Source organism: Dendrobates tinctorius, unplaced genomic scaffold (assembly GCF_039654945.1).
Source record: "Dendrobates tinctorius isolate UK_male_01 unplaced genomic scaffold, ASM3965494v1 ptg000044l, whole genome shotgun sequence".
NCBI lineage: Eukaryota > Metazoa > Chordata > Amphibia > Anura > Dendrobatidae > Dendrobates > Dendrobates tinctorius.
Genome location: NW_027361712.1, coordinates 25,807,384 through 25,820,301, shown reverse-complemented (window position 1 = coordinate 25,820,301; position 12,918 = coordinate 25,807,384). Strand labels below are relative to the sequence as shown.

General features: G+C 45.1%; 1 long non-coding RNA gene across 1 annotated transcript in view; it reads left to right on the top strand.

Moving 5' to 3' along the window:
- The window catches only part of LOC141089242 (uncharacterized), a 48,331-nt gene that overhangs the window by 18,793 nt on the left and 16,620 nt on the right, over positions 1–12,918 (top strand). Inside the window, exon 2 of the long non-coding RNA XR_012232221.1 lies at positions 12,232–12,291. This is a non-coding gene — a long non-coding RNA (uncharacterized lncRNA). The remainder of the gene's footprint in view (positions 1–12,231; positions 12,292–12,918) is intronic.

Sequence of the window (12,918 nt, the reverse complement as noted above, 5' to 3'; positions counted from 1 at the left end):
ATGATGTCTTCACTAAGAAAAAAAGCATAACAAATTACATGGATAGCGTGCCGATGGTGACGGCATATACAGAGGAAAACAGATGAAAGCAGAAGTATAGACAATATAATAAAAAAAATTGGAGTACGCGACATAACTGTGTGCCTAATGTTTTTGAATTTATAAAACAAAACCCTCTATTCTCTTACAGAAAGAAAGAAAATTATACAGGACTGACTTGTGCATTCAGATTTTGGTTCTTTAAAAAGAACACTCAAACATAGCTAATGGAAACACAGAGAAAAGGGTGTTATCCGGTGTTATCATGTGAGAATTTCCCATCGAAGTTAAAAGGATCCATATTTGTTCATCCTACAACAAACATAAATTATAATATAGAGCGTTATCTCACATGCAATTCTGAGTATGTAACATATAGTTTGCAGCGCCCTTGTTCCTTATGGTAAATCGGTGAAACAACTTGGGACTTTAAAACACGAGTTAACCATCATCGACATATCATAAGGAAAAAGAGACTAGCCCTCCCGGTCTCTAAGCATTTAGCAGAGATTGGCCGTATAAAAAAACAAGTCAGATTTAGAATAACAGATGCTGTTCTACTGCAAAGGAGAGGAGGGGATAGAATTCAGCATTTAAAAAGAAAAGAACTAGAGTGGATTTATAGACTCAATGCATAAAAGCCAGCGGGTCTGATTGTAGAGTTTAAAATTAATTCTATTGTATAATAGTATTAATGGGGATTAGAGTTGAGCGAAACGGGTCGAAAAAAATTCAAAAGTCGCCGACTTTTGGCAAAGTCGGGTTTCATGAAACGAAACCCGACCCTAGGATGAGGTCGGCCACGAGGTCGGAGACTTACGCGCCAAAGTCGCGTTTCAAAAGTTTGTTTTGCGCTCTTTTTCAGCCAATCAGGATCCACGGACACTGTGGGCAACGTGATGACATAGGCACGGGTCACCACCATCTTTCAGAAGGGCATGCAAGTGATTGGCTTGCTTTGGTGGGCGTCATAGGGGGTATAAAAGGGCGTGCACGCCGACCGCCATCTTACTTCTGCCGATCTTAGTATAGGGAGAGGTTGCTGCTGATTCTGTAGGGAGAGCGTTAGGCAGGGAAGAAGACAAAAAAACTGCTTCTGCTGCTAGCGATTTGGCCTGCACAACACACCAGTCACTGTGTGTGCAGTGCAAGGGGAGGCTATATAGTGGTGTATCAGTGGTGTTGGTTGTTGGGCTGCCTTCTAAGGCTTCCTGACATTCCTGCATTGCTGTTTACCCACTGCTCCGCAAACTGCTTTTTTAAAAGCAATCCCAATTTTTTTTTTTGTCCTGCTGAGAAGAAAAAAAAACTGCTTCTGCTGCTAGCAATTTGGCCTGCACAACACACCAGTCACTGTGTGTGCAGTGCAAGGGGAGGCTATATAGTGGTGTATCAGTGGTGTTGGTTGTTGGACTGCCTTCTAAGGCTTCCTGACATTCCTGCATTGCTGTTTACCCACTGCTCCGCAAACTGCTTTTTTAAAAGCAATCCAATCTCCCTTATCCTCTAGTCACTTTTGTCACAGCTGTGCCATCGAGCCTGTCACATAGCGCTCAGATATTCATTGGGCCTCACACAATCCAAAAGTGTCCAGTGTCCAAAAGTGTGTGCAGAGATTCAAAATCTCCCTTATCCTCTAGTCACTTTTGTCACAGCTGTGCCATCGAGCCTGTCACATAGCGCTCAGATATTCATTGGGCCTCACACAATCCAAAAGTGTCCAGTGTCCAAAAGTGTGTGCAGAGATTCAAAATCTCCCTTATCCTCTAGTCACTTTTGTCACAGCTGTGCCATCGAGCCTGTCACATAGCGCTCAGATATCAGTGGGCCTCACACAATCCAAAAGTGTCCAGTGTCCAAAAGTGTGTGCAGAGATTCAAAATCTCCCTTATTCTCTAGTCACTTTTGTCACAGCTGTGCCATCGAGCCTGTCACATAGCGCTCAGATATCAGTGGCCCTCACACAATCCAAAAGTGTCCAGTGTCCAAAAGTGTGTGCAGAGATTCAAAATCTCCCTTATCCTCTAGTCACTTTTGTCACAGCTGTGCCATCGAGCCTGTCACATAGCGCTCAGATATTCATTGGGCCTCACACAATCCAAAAGTGTCCACTGTCCACAAGTGTGTGCAGAAATTCAAAATCTCCCTTATCCTCTAGTCACTTTTGTCACAGCTGTGCCATCGAGCCTGTCACATAGCGCTCAGATATCAGTGGGCCTCACACAATCCAAAAGTGTCCAGTGTCCAAAAGTGTGTGCAGAGATTCAAAATCTCCCTTATCCTCTAGTCACTTTTCTCACAGCTGTGCCATCGAGCCTGTCACATAGCGCTCAGATATCAGTGGGCCTCACACAATCCAAAAGTGTCCAGTGTCCAAAAGTGTGTGCAGAGATTCAAAATCTCCCTTATCCTCTAGTCACTTTTGTCACAGCTGTGCCATTGAGCCTGTCACATAGCGCTCAGATATCAGTGGGCCTCACACAATCCAAAAGTGTCCAGTGTCCAAAAGTGTGTGCAGAGATTCAAAATCTCCCTTATCCTCTAGTCACTTTTGTCACAGCTGTGCCATCGAGCCTGTCACATAGCGCTCAGATATCAGTGGGCCTCACACAATCCAAAAGTGTCCAGTGTCCAAAAGTGTGTGCAGAGATTCAAAATCTCCCTTATCCTCTAGTCACTTTTGTCACAGCTGTGCCATCGAGCCTGTCACATAGCACTCAGATATCAGTGGGCCTCACACAATCCAAAAGTGTCCAGTGTCCAAAAGTGTGTGCAGAGATTCAAAATCTCCCTTATCCTCTAGTCACTTTTGTTACAGCTGTGCCATCGAGCCTGTCACATAGCGCTCAGATATCAGTGGGCCTCACACAATCCAAAAGTGTCCAGTGTCCAAAAGTGTGTGCAGAGATTCAAAATCTCCCTTATCCTCTAGTCACTTTTGTCACAGCTGTGCCATCGAGCCTGTCACATAGCGCTCAGATATCAATGGGCCTCACACAATCCAAAAGTGTCCAGTGTCCACAAGTGTCTGCGGAAATTCAAAATCTCCCCTGTCCTATAGACACCTTGTACCTTGTTTTACATTACTATATAGTTTGTTGGAATTTGTCTACATTTCTACCAAAAATGAGGAAGGCTGGTGGAAGAGGCCGTGGAATTGGGCGGGGGTTGGCAGCTGGTAATGATGGTGTTGGTGGTGGATCTGATGGTAGTGGCAAGAGCAAAATAGGACCGAATGCAGGAGGTGCTGACCCTGCGTCATCGTCTGGCTACATAAGGCCTCGAACGCTTAGTTTTCTAGGAGTTGGCAAACCGCTTTTAAAGCCAGAGCATCAGGAAAAAGTTTTGTCTTACATTGCTGACTCAGCCTCCAGCTCTATCGCCTCCTCTTCTTCAGTTGTATTTAGTAAAAGCACTGAGTCGTCATTGGAGGCTCATGTTCATGAACCACACCTTTCCTTGTGTCCTTCACCCCAACCAAGATTGAAGGATGACGCAGGCCATACTACTGATTACTCCATGGAGCTGTTTTCACATACCATGCCTGGATTATCAAGTGAAATGGTGAATTACCCAGGCCAAGATGAATCTGACATGGAGTGCACTGATGCACAGCCGCTGATGGATGATTCTGCTGGTACATTCACTCAGAGCACTACATTGTCCTCGCAGTGTACAGAGCCAGATTCTGACCCTGATGAGACTCAGGTGCCCCTTCCCACACACTATACCACCATACACGGTGACACAGAGGAAGGTGCACATGACATAGAAGAGGAGGTGATGGATGACCCAGTTGTTGACCCAGATTGGCATCCATTGGGGGAAGAGGGTGCTGCTTCCAATAGCTCAGATGAGGAGCATCCACAGCAGACATCGACATCGCAACAGCTGTTATCTGGCCCGGAGCACTCCAAAGACAGGTTCCAAACATCAAAAGAGTTGCTGGACAGCTTGTCCAGAGGGTCAAAAGATCACAGCGTGCTAGGCCGCAAAATGTCTGCCAAAGTAGTAAGAGTGCAGTGTGGCACTTTTTTGACCAAAATCCTCATGATCAGGCCAAGGTTATCTGTAAGAAGTGCGCAAAGACCTTTAGCCGAGGGAAAAATCTGAAAAATTTGAATACCAGTTGCATGCTTAGACATTTAACCAGCATGCACTTGCAAGCGTGGACACAACACCAAACCTCAAGTGCCACATGTGCAACTGATCACAACGAAGGTAGTCAGCAACGCTACATTGTTTCCCCCACTGTAAGCCCACCGGTTAGCACAGCAGCAAATGTTGAGGTGTCGTTGCAAGACCACAGCAGTCAGGGAATCCCACTGTTATATCAACGAAAGACTGATTCTAGGCCATCAGAAAGAACACCAACTCCATCACCATCATCAACCCTCTCTCAGTCCGCCCTGTCCACCGCTACTTCCACCATATGCAGCTCTCAAGTCCAGCTCACCCTCCCAGACACTACGAGTAGGTCAAGAAAGTACTCAGTCTCTCATCCGCGTACACTGGGTTTGAACGCCCACATTGCCAAACTAATCTCGTTTGAGATGATGCCCTTTCGGTTGGTGGAAAGCACAGCTTTCCGCGAACTCATGGCCTATGCAGTACCACGCTATGACCTACCCAGTCGCCACTTCTTCTCTCGCAAAGCCATCCCAGCCCTCCACCATCATGTGAAAGACCGCATTGTCCATGCACTCAAGCAGTCAGTGAGCGGAAAGGTGCACCTCACAACTGATGCATGGTCCAGTCGGCATGGCCAGGGCCGTTACGTGTCCATCACTGCGCACTGGGTTAATGTGGTGGATGCAGGGTCCACAGGGGACAGCGGTGGTGGGACAGTGCTGCCTAGCCCACGGTATAGGAAACAGTTGGCTGTAGGCGTTCGACCCTCCTCCTCCTCCAGAAGCGAAAGCTCGTCCACAGCGCGCAGTCGTACGAGCACTCCATCTGCAGCTGCCACTGTTGCACACGATGTGTCCCCCTATCGAGCAGCTAGTGGAAAGCGTCAGCAGGCTGTGTTGCAGATGATGTGTTTGGGCGACAGACACACCGCCGAGGTGCTGGCCGAGTACTTGAAGCGACAAACTGAGTCATGGCTGGGCAGTGTACATCTTGAGGCAGGCAAGGTAGTTAGTGATAACGGCTGTAATTTTGTGGCAGCCATAGCCCTTTCAAAACTCAGCCACATACCTTGCTTGGCTCACACCTTGAACCTGGTGGTGCAGTGCTTCCTCAAAAATTATCCGGAGTTAACAGCCCTGCTCCATAAGGTGCGAAGACTGTGCGCGCACATCCGCCGGTCGCCTGTACACTCCGTTCGTATGCAGAAGCTGCAGCGATTGCTCCACCTTCCCAACCACCGCCTCATTATCGACATGGCAACAAGGTGGAACTCCACCCTGCACATGGTGGAGCGGCTGTGCGAGCAGAGGCAGGCCATAATGCATTTGTGGGAGGATACACGGCCAGGCACTTTGAGAGCAGACATGGAGTTGACAGGTGTGCAGTGGTCGAAGCTGAAAGACCTTTGTAAAGTCCTTCAGTGTTTTGAGGAATGCACACGGCTGGTAAGCGCAGACGACGCCATCCTAAGCATGAGCATCCCACTTATGCATCTGCTCAGGCAAACTTTGACGCACCTTAAGGAGCAGGCGTCTGCAGCCAATGTTGATGAGGAGGAAGAGGAGGAGGGAATCCTTGATGACATTCAGCCATTGTCTGCTCAGGGACCTCTCCTGGACGAGGTGGAGGAAGAAGAGGAGGAGGAGGATGATGATGGGGATGATTACTTAGTGGAGGAGGATGCATCTCGTGGGGCAAGTGAAAGTGTTGGCGTGGCAAGGTCTGGTACATGGTTTGTGCGTGACTGGAGGGATGTGGATTTGCCAGAAAGTGCTCCTCCACCCAGCACTCGCAGTGCATCATTGACACCGGGAACATTGGCCCACATGTCAGATTATGCCTTGCGGATCCTAAAAAGGGACCCCCGCATTGCCAAAATGATGAACGATGACGACTACTGGTTGGCCAGCATCCTGGATCCACGCTATAAAGGCAAATTACAAAACATCATGCCACAGGAGAACCTTGACCTAATATTGGCTAATAAACAAGCAACTCTGGTAAATCGGTTGCTTGAGGCATTCCCAGCACACAGCAGCGGTCATGGTTCTCACACGAGCCGTACGGGCCGGGGGCAGCTTGGCAGAGGTGTTCGTGGTGCACACAGCAGAAGTGGTGTTGGAGACAGGGGTTTCATGACAATGTTGTGGACTGATTTTTCAAATACCGCTCACACAACTGGTAATACTGCATCGATGGAAAGTGACAGGAGACAGCAGTTGTCAACTATGGTTACAAACTACTTTTCCTCCCATATTGATGTTCTCCCACACAGGTCATTCCCCTTTGACTGTTGGGCCGCTAAACTGGACACCTGGCCTGAATTGGCCCAATATGCCTTACAGGAGCTCGCTTGCGCAGCTGCAAGTGTGCTATCGGAAAGAGCAGCTGGATCAATCCTGACAGAAAAAAGGACCCGTCTGTCAACCCAAAATGTGGATGATCTAACCTTCATTAAAATGAACCACGCATGGGTTTCCAAGGATTTTGTCCCACCTTCCCCTGATGAAACATAGGGTGACAGAAAAATGGCTTGCTTTGGTCCACCTCTTCCTGGTACTTCACCTATTTCGCCTTTTGCATCAGCTGAATGTCCAACATCAACATATGCCACTTTCTAAAACTCCCTAACTGTGCTGCCTCCCCCCCATGGCCGGGGTCACCACCTACCGCACGACACCGTGTGAGTGCCGTTGTCCTGGACAGGTGGGTAAGCCGACTCTTGGGTGCGGGCACTGGCACAGGGTCCCTCATAGTGCAATCAAGTGTCTCTGACGGTGGTGGTGCACACCCGCCGTCAGACACACCGCTGTACTATGAGGGGCCCAGTGCCAGTACCGATGCCCACGAGTGGGCCCCCCTTGCTTGGGCAGGGCCCCAGCATTTGCAATCTTTACCTCTCCCTGCTCCTCCGCTGTGTAATCTGGGCCGTCAAATCCATACTGTGCCTGACACCGTCTGAGCCTGCCTCCTGCTGTATAGACATATATTTTGAATGTGTACGCTATCCATACATGTTATCCAGGGATACGGTACCCTTTCTAACCTTTGTGCAATCACGTGCAATCCATACTGGGCCTAACACCGTCTGAGCCTGCCTCCTGAGACATATATTTTGAATGTGTACGCTATCCATACATGTTATCCAGGGATACGGTACCCTTTCTAACCTTTGTGCAATCACGTGCAATCCATACTGGGCCTAACACCGTCTGAGCCTGCCTCCTGAGACATATATTTTGAATGTGTACGCTATCCATACATGTTATCCGGTGATACGGTACCCTTTCTAACCTTTGTGCAATCACGTGCAATCCATACTGGGCCTACATCATAGAAATATGATGTCATTGGAATCACTGAAACTTGGTGGGACGATACACATGATTGGAATACAAGACTAGAAGGATACAACTTATTTGCAAGAAACAGACTTGATAAACGAGGAGGGGGTGTTGCATTGTATGTTAGAAACGCATATATCTGCACAGAGATTGAAGCTTCAGAGACTGGGAGTTCTGTGGAAACTGTTTGGGTAAGAATACAAGGACAGAACAATGGAAAGGACACCATTGTAGGCATTTACTACAGGCCGCCTGTGCAAGCTGAAGATATGGATGAACTCTTTATGCATCAAATGGCCAAGTTCTCCAAAAAATATGACATAGTTGTCATGGGAGATTTCAACTATCCAGACATTTGTTGGGAATCTCTCTCAGGCAAAACTAACAGGTCAAGGAAATTCTTATCCTCTCTTGCTGACAACTTTATCTTCCAAAAGGTAGGGGAGAAAACAAGGGGAACTGCTACCTTGGATCTAATCCTTATAAACAGGGAGGAAATGGTTGAGGAGGTAAAAGTGGCTGGAACTCTAGGAGGTAGCGACCATGCTATTTTAGAATTTTGGATAACTAGAGGCGGAAGACCTGTGAAGACTCAGACGTCAAGGTTAGATTTCAGAAAGGCAGATTTTAAGGGATTCAGAAAGATAATTGGAGGGATCCAATGGCTGGATATCCTTAAAGACAAAAATGTCCAGGAAGGATGGGAAATCTTGAAAAATGAAATTCTCAAAGCACAGTTGTTAACAATTCCGAAAAGAGGGAAGAATAGGAAGCATTTAAGGAAACCAGGATGGGTGAACACAGAACTTAAGCACATGCTAAAAAGGAAGAAAAAAATGTTTATAAAATGGAAAGAGGGAGGCATATCTAAAGAAGAATATAATGCTGTCTGCAGAATCTGCAGGGCACAAATCAGATTAGCTAAAGCTGAAAATGAATTGAGGCTTGCAAGAGATGTCAAAAGCAATAATAAAGGATTTTGGGGATATGTCAAAAGTAAAAGAAAAGTCAAAGATGCTATAGGATTTTTACAGGATGAAAATGATGAAATGGTAAGACAGGATGTTGAGAAGGCTGAACTTTTAAATTCCTATTTTGCATCGGTTTTCTCTCAGAAAGGAAATGTAACACCAACTGTTATTCACTGTCCTATTAAGGGAATAGAAGAATCCAGGATATCTATAAACAGAAAGATAGTGAGGAAACACTTAGCTAACCTAAATGAATTCAAGTCTCCAGGTCCAGATGAATTACACCCCAGAGTACTGAAGGAGATAGCAGAAGAAATTTCTGAACCACTCTCCATAATCTTTGAAAATTCTTGGAGAACAGGAGAAGTGCCAGAAGACTGGAGAAGAGCAAATGTTGTTCCTATCTTCAAAAAGGGGAAGAAGGTGGACCCAGGTAACTATAGGCCGGTGAGTCTGACTTCTATACCAGGAAAGATCTTTGAACAAATTATTAAACAACATGTAAGTCAATACCTGGATAAGAATGAAGTGATCAAACAGAGTCAGCATGGGTTTGTAACTAATAAGTCATGTCAGACTAACTTAATTTCCTTCTATGACGGTATCACTGATTGGGTGGATCAAGGAAATGCTGTAGATATAGTATATCTTGACTTCAGCAAAGCATTTGACAAAGTCTCTCATACAATCCTTATTGAAAAAATGACTAAGTATGGAATGGACAAGGCAACTGTTAGGTGGATTCATAGCTGGCTTAGTGATCGGACCCAAAGAGTGGTCGTTAATGGCTGCACATCCAGTTGGAAGAATGTCTCAAGTGGGGTACCACAGGGCTCTGTCCTGGGCCCTGTATTGTTCAACATCTTTATCAACGATTTAGATGAAGGAATTGAGGGTAAACTGATTAAATTTGCTGATGACACAAAGCTAGGAGGGATAGCTAATACTAGAGAAGAGAGAGAGAGGATTCAAAAAGATTTAAATAAACTGGAGAAGTGGGCAGTAACTAACAGAATGGTTTTTAACAGGGAGAAATGCAAAGTACTACATCTGGGCAATAAAAATGAAAAAAGCATATATAGAATGGGAGGAATAGGGCTAAGTGACAGCACATGTGAAAAAGACTTGGGTATACTAATAGATCACAGACTGAATATGAGTCAACAGTGTGATGCAGCAGCAAAAAAGGCAAATGCAGTTCTAGGATGTATTAACAGAAGCATACAGTCTAGATCACGTGAAGTCATTATTTCCCTCTACTCCTCTTTGGTCAGACCTCATCTGGAATATTGTGTCCAGTTTTGGGCACCACATTTTAAAAAAGACATCAACAAACTGGAGCAAGTTCAGAAAAGAGCGACCAGAATGGTGACCGGTCTGCAAACCCTGTCTTATGAGGAAAGGTTGCAGGATTTGGGAATGTTTAGTTTGCAAAAGAGAAGACTGAGAGGAGACTTAATTGCTGTCTACAAATATCTAAAGGGCTGTCACATTGTAGAAGGATCAACTTTATTCTCATTTGCACAAGGAAAGACTAGAAGCAATGGGATGAAACTGAATGGGAGGAGACACAGATTAGATATTAGAAAAAACTTTTTGACAGTTAGAGTGATCAATGAGTGGAACAGGCTGCCATGAGAAGTGGTGAGTTCTCCTTCAATGGAAGTCTTCAAACAGAGGCTGGACAGACATCTGACTGGGATGATTTAGCGAATCCTGCTTTGAGCAGGGGGTTGGACCAGATGGCCCAGGAGGTCCCTTCCAACTCTACGATTCTATGATTCTATGATTCTAACACCGTCTGAGCCTGCCTCATGCTGTATAGACATATATTTTGAATGTGTACGCTATCCATACATGTTATCCGGGGATACGGTACCCTTTCTAACCTTTGTGCAATCACGTGCAATCCATACTGGGCCTAACACCGTCTGAGCCTGCCTCATGCTGTATAGACATATATTTTGAATGTGTACGCTATCCATACATGTTATCCAGGGATATGGTACCCTTTCTAACCTTTGTGCAATCACGTGCAATCCATACTGGGCCTAACACCGTCTGAGCCTGCCTCATGCTGTATAGACATATATTTTGAATGTGTACGCTATCCATACATGTTATCCAGGGATACAGTACCCTTTCTAACCTTTGTGCAATCACGTGCAATCCATACTGGGCCTAACATCGTCTGAGCCTGCCTCATGCTGTATAGACATATATTTTGAATGTGTACGCTATCCATACATGTTATCCAGGGATACGGTACCCTTTCTAACCTTTGTGCAATCACGTGCAATCCATACTGGGCCTAACACCGTCTGAGCCTGCCTCATGCTGTATAGACATATATTTTGAATGTGTACGCTATCCATACATGTTATCCAGGGATACGGTACCCTTTCTAACCTTTGTGCAATCACGTGCAATCCATACTGGGCCTAACACCGTCTGAGCCTGCCTCCTGAGACATATATTTTGAATGTGTACGCTATCCATACATGTTATCCGGGGATACGGTACCCTTTCTAACCTTTGTGCAATCACGTGCAATCCATACTGGGCCGAACACCGTCTGAGCCTGCCTCCTGAGACATATATTTTGAATGTGTATGCTATCCATACATGTTATCCGGGGATACGGTACCCTTTCTAACCTTTGTGCAATCACGTGCAATCCATACTGGGCCTAACACCGTCTGAGCCTGCCTCATGCTGTATAGACATATATTTTGAATGTGTACGCTATCCATACATGTTATCCAGGGATACGGTACCCTTTCTAACCTTTGTGCAATCAAGTGTAATCCATACTGGGCGTGAGAATGGCTGGCGAGCTGTTAAGCCAGCTAATGCACCTGTCCAGACAAGTACAGGGATTCCCTAGCGAGGAGACTTATTTGATTGTTTTCAATGTTGGGACAGCAATTTTTGGGGAGCACTATACTCTGGAGAATGATAGATGGGGCCCACCATACACTGGAACATTCCAAAGGTGGACATCAGACACTGGAGCATCATTTACAGGGCCCATTATACACTAGAGCATTAGAAATTTGGCCCATTATGTTTGGAGCATTATTTGGGCCCATAAGACAGTGGAGCTTCATCCATGGGGACCAACATATACTGTAGCATTATGTGGAGCTCATCATATACTGTTTCAAACATTATATGGGACCAATGATTCTGTATGGAGAAATAGATGGGCCTCGTCATGAGATGTAAAAAGTGAGGTATTTTTCATTGTACTATACCGCTATTTCTCTGCCGTATCGGAGCATGATGAGTTGTGGTATGTGTTAAAGGGGCGCTCTTTCGCCCAGGGCACATGAAAACCTGCAGCCAGCCCTCCCCCCCACAACTTTAGCCAAATAACCCCCATTTTTCAGTGCGTAACTTGTATTATGAAGTTAATTAAGGTTGACAAGCTTAAGAAAGAAGAATTGATGCTTTTGGCATTCAAATGGGCACTGTAGGTGTGTTTCCTGTCCTCCTCTCACTGCCGACTTTTATTCCCCATTGACTTACATTGGGTTTCGTGTTTCGGGACGACCCCGACTTTTCCCTATAATCGGACGATCTTGCTCGACCCGACTTTTGGAAAAGTCGGGTTTCACGAAACGAAACGCGACCCTAAAAAACCAAAAGTCGCTCAACTCTAATGGGGATTATTAATCTCTGAGATTTTTATTCTGTTTAAAATGCAATTTAAGAACATAATTTTTCTTATTGTGTTTTCACAGATCACTAATTTTTTCAAGAGAAACACAGATGAAATGGACTCATCCAATTAACCTATTGTTGTAGGACAATCTTTTATTATTTGTCTTTATAATTTTTTTATGTCACAAATTAAATAAAACAATTCTTAGTTAATATCAGCTAGCCAATAGTACACTTAACATTAAGGTTACTATATATAATTCTTTTCATATGCAGTAATATGGTGGGATAATATATAAATACATATCTATAAAATGTTTAATAAACCCAGTTTCTCTTCAATGGTTACAATGACTGACGTATTGACCTGGAAGGGTTCTTATGTTCATCATGAGTACCAGTGGCATCTGATGGATCTCCTGGATTGGGGACTTATTCGGAGAGCCATCGTAAAGGTGATACATTTTCATGGCGTTTACTAATATCCAATAAGAAACAATATAAAATGGTCTTTGTACTGATATGATATGGTGAAGATGTATAGATTTTTCTGTGATCTATAAGAAATATGTCTGCCAACATTATATGAAGTGACCGCAAATTGAGAAGGATCAGTGCGCAGCCGCAGGATGATATTGGTATTAGACCTTAACAAAGATGGCGGCCACGAGCACTACTTTGTAATTCGCACATCCCCATTGACACTTCCAGCTCAGCTGCCACTAAACGTCTATCCCTCACTTCCTCCTTCGGCCTCGCTCAATGGT